Source organism: Mizuhopecten yessoensis, unplaced genomic scaffold (genome assembly GCF_002113885.1).
Source record: "Mizuhopecten yessoensis strain PY_sf001 unplaced genomic scaffold, ASM211388v2 hete_36168524, whole genome shotgun sequence".
Classification (NCBI taxonomy): domain Eukaryota; kingdom Metazoa; phylum Mollusca; class Bivalvia; order Pectinida; family Pectinidae; genus Mizuhopecten; species Mizuhopecten yessoensis.
The window spans coordinates 1-4,744 of NW_018485295.1; the positions used below are offsets into that span (position 1 = coordinate 1).

Here is a 4,744-nt window from a genome sequence, read left to right on the forward strand (position 1 = left end):
CCGTTCATTGGATTCCACTGGTTCAATGGAGTCCGCACGCCATTGTAGTACGTATTTCCAAGGGAACATTTAAAATATCAAGTATCTTCAAAACATTTGGCGTCATTTCATCGTACTTTATTTTGAAATTGTCTTGTGATGTTTCAAGTGGACACCCTGTTGGTTAAGATCAAATTTTACCATCGAGATTTTACTAAATGATTTGCATATCAAATACAGTCTTAGTTATGTGCTTAAAAATTAAAAAATATATCTAGTAGCTATGCCATTGTCATTGTTTTGTTACATTGTATATTGACGTCACGATATGGATAATTGATATGGCACCGAAGCTTTGAAAAAGACAACGCCAAAGAAAATATGTTACAAAAGTGTTAAAAATGTATTTGCTTCATTGGTAAATTAACTATGTGACTAAATTGTTAAATAAACGATTCTTATGACTCAAATGTATCACAGATAAATACCTTCCAAAACAAAAATGACAAAATGGCTGTCATGCTGATGTGTCTGTCCAAGTGAGATGTATTAATTGTAGATACTTGCCACCTTATACGAAATCACCTGCCCAATATATTTCAGGTATGACATAGATAGCAAAATAACTAATGAGTAAATTTGAATCTCAGACGTCATGGCGTTCATCTCAAAATAAGGTATCAGGTGATGACACAGGGAAGAATAACAAAGTTTTCAAAATAGTCCATTCGTTGACATTTCATTTGTGATTAATGTAACTGATTCGAAAGGTCTAAACACGTAATTCATAGAGTTTGGCGTCATTTTCCTAAACCTCAAATGAGGTTTTATTCAGTGAAACACAAATCTAATCGATGTTTTGAAGTGTTATATATATAAGTGAAATATTATACGCTCAGTTCTTTTAAGATAAAGGTTTTCTTTTGAAAAGTTAAAGAAAGACGGGGGACACTCAAGTCTTTTTACTTCTCAACCTCAGTTATCATTTGCTATTTTTTACAAGGTATTACTCGCCATATTGTTTTGAAATACGAATCGTTATTTGGAGTTATCGACATAGCTCTTCATTTTTCATTGCAGGTAGCTTACTAGTTGAGTGTTGACATAATCGATGGAAGATTTAGCGATTACAGCCTGTGGCTCTGATATTGTCATTCACTGTTTGGTTATAGTTCTTGTGTAGCAGCTGTGTGCATATTCACAGTGAAAACATACAGTACCTTTAATCATATGAAATTGCATTCAAGTCACTGACATGCTTAAAATTGTTTAAAAAAGGAATGATGTTTCAAAAGTAAAACGTATTTACACGATGGTCACATAACGACATACATTGTTAAACTCTTAGTCTGTTTGACCCCTCATTTCCAATATAAAATTAAGATCATGGTGAGTGCTTTTTCCAAGTTATCACTATCATCGAAGATAAATATCAATTAAAAGGTAAATTTGTGCTGTCTCTCAGCTCCGATGTTGAATGTAAATTATGCGCAGTATTATTGCCAGTTAACCACCATCCATTCGGTCCGTCAGTTCAGTTGTACAATGTAGACCATGGCCAGTGTTATTGTCAGAAGATCGCCGGACAGTGTGTAAGGCCTCACACATCCATTACCTACATTACACAGTTGGGTACGACAGCAGGAGTGACATCTCTCCTCATCCACATCGTCTCCCCAGATACCACAGTGGTTCTTACACACGGAGGAGCACCCCCGGGCAAAGCTCATGAGGTCCCCGTACTGGGAATCCACACGTAATACCTGTAACAGACAAAGCTCTGTGTCTAAGTGTTTATTGTATAGTTTCCTTCGCATGAAATTATCTCCCCTTCTTTCGAAATTGTTTATGGCTGTCGTAGTGGTAGAGCATTATATAATTTAAATGCAACATATCCATAATGCCCTCATTTTATCACTTTCATGGAAAAGTACATTTGCTTATCTTTATAGGCAGCTGAATTTCAGTTTACATGATATCCAGACATTTTCGAAACACAGAAAGCAATAGAACAGGGAAGCTAAACAACAAGTAGTGGACAGGGAATTTATGAGGTATGTCTAGTAGAGGTCAATCTAGAATATAATAATATATTTCAATGGATTGAAACAAAAAGCCATGGAATCTATTGAATGACTTACACGACAGAATGGTTTATCATCAGCACACATGACCACCTCTGATTGGTTGGGTGAATGGACACAAGGGTCACTTGGCACCGTAGCCGTGCACGTGTAACACGTCAAATTGAGGGAGTGGATTCGCTCTGTAAAGGTAAAGGTACATCACAGAGTAAAACCAATTTGTAAAGTTCTAAAACACAGACTATATTATATTATATGTATTGCTCTGTTGTAATCAGGCAAGTCCCTATATGGGTAAATTAAACTTCATGGTAACACACAATTCGTTTGGTAAAAACGTTATTGTTTATGCCTCCAAAAACTGAAAAATACACCTTGCAGGTAAATTCGAAAGTGCATGCCATCTGGTGTACTGGTTTCACTGACTGTGCTATTCTTCGTTACATTTTGTATTAAGATGACTCCTTTGGGAAAAATGAAAAACAAAATGTGATGTTCATGAGAATATTACTATTCAAACTGTATATCTATGACATTGATTAAAGGACAGACACTTAAATTATCTGTTACTACACCAAAAATTGACCTTAAATCCGACCTTCTTTCCTCTATGACACAGTATTTTTCGGTTTTAATGTAAATAAAGTGAAAACAATTATTTTGGTAATACTCCATCTCATTGGTTAATCTTGTTACACTTTATTTCTTCCGGTTGTTTAGATACAGCCTATCTTAGTTAATGGGTTTAATTAAGGTACGTGAAAGAGAATTGCATACGTGATTGTCAGCTCTATTTGTTGATTTCAGTCTTTGTGTGATAATCTGTCACCTCTATTTGGCATTTATTTACAGCGTACGCGTATGTTAATCTTTAGCTGAAACACATTGCTATTAATCGTGACATCAGGACTCGGTGACGTAGGAATATTGTTTTATGTTCGTTAATTGTTTTTCTGAACGTTTGGTTTTGATGGAGAACAAAAGTGAGTCATGTCTAAATTACACAGGATCTCAACAATAAATATTCGTGTTTATGAATTAGAATTTTCCCTTAAATTGAGTTGCTATTTGCAAAGGAAAGCATTTGAATTGTTCACTTCGCACACTTTTGTGACCGGAACTAAGCCGTGAGGGTTTCAAACCCTGGTCGAAATATCCTATGTGAGACAACGGACGTGGAGGTAGAAATTACCACTATTTACCGTCTCTTGTGACATTCCCTGTAGAAATCGCGATATGACATTGCCATGGAAACATGTCATATTTGCAGAACTGGGCTTTATCTACATGCCATCTATATTTCTGGAAAACAGCAATGATAATGTTCTTCTTACCAACTTACGGGTTGTGAGAAGGAAGATTTAATAATGTATAAATCGATAAGTCATCGTGATTACACGTATTGTCATGGTGATTATCGAGGCGTAATCATAGCCAAACGGTGGCTATGGAAATTGGATTGCTTGCGTGACAGGGCTATATTTATTTTGCTGATTAAGTATCAAATCATTTCTTATTTATATACACATACTGCATTAAAATGGATCAATTATGTGACACCAATTTTTTTTTCGAAAATACTAAAGTTTCGGCTTTATTCTTGCATTAACTTCTATTGGCTATGTCAATTGTAAATACCCTCCTGAAATTGAAATCGGGGTCACTATGGACACGTCTATATCAGCTGGTTTTTCTTATTTTTTTGGTTTAAACTTGGTTTTATTCAATGTTTTTTGACAATATATTGAAATACAAATAGTACGTTTTATAGAACAGAAGTTTTACTTAAAACTAAATCAACAGGTTCCCTGTACTACCAAGTTGTACGATAAGGGTGACAATTTGGATTTTCCGATTGTGGATTTTTACCTTTCTCGATAGAACATTCCTTTTTTTACCAAACTTATGGAGTTACTATGTCGCAGTTGCTTTGATATTAAAGAACTTGATCCTAATGTCATGATTTCCGTGATAGATGTCGACTGGTAATGGACAAACTTAAAACACGGGGTTCTAAAGATGCAGATGGATGAAGACCACGGGCAATTTTACAGTCACTATCATGAACTTGGCGAAATATGCTATTTCTTTGAATGAATTGAAGGCCGATTATTTCATTATGCTTGTTCATGTCCCTCTTGGATTTTAGTTAGATAAACATGACGGGTGTTGTCGATAAAGCTAAACACATGGTCTTGTTCTCAGAACCTAATGTCGAGTATTTAATGAACTTGACATATTGTTTACTAGTACTTTTTTATAGTTTGAGTCATATAGTTTGAAAATGAGCATCAATCTACATGTAAGAAAACAAATGCATACAGCGTTTACCCTCGTTAATACATTGCTTGTTGTAACCATAATGATAAATGATACATGTATGAATGACATACATTTCTAGGTTGTTTGTATCAGTGTTGATCATTACATAGCACCAGGCAATACACGGAAGACAAGCATTGCTTGGTTGTTTGTATCAGTGCCGATCATTACATGACACCAGGCGATACACGGCAAACAAAAATAATAATCTACAACATTTGATATAGCGCCCAACCTAGGTAGAATTACCCACCCTAAAGCGTTTTGCAGTACATAGATATACAATTTATACATTCAATACCATTAGCATATACTATTAATCAATGCAATTTTGAGGAATTCGCAGGAGCTGCCTTATC

At 35.2% G+C, this 4,744-nt stretch overlaps 1 long non-coding RNA gene across 1 annotated transcript; it reads right to left on the minus strand.

The window, feature by feature from the left end:
• Positions 1-101: 101 nt before the first annotated feature.
• LOC110444744 lies at positions 102-2,239 on the minus strand. The gene is made up of 2 exons (XR_002462280.1): positions 2,121-2,239; positions 102-1,742 (listed from the first exon to the last, which is right to left on the minus strand). It is a non-coding gene; the product is annotated as an uncharacterized LOC110444744 (long non-coding RNA).
• Positions 2,240-4,744: the final 2,505 nt, after the last annotated feature.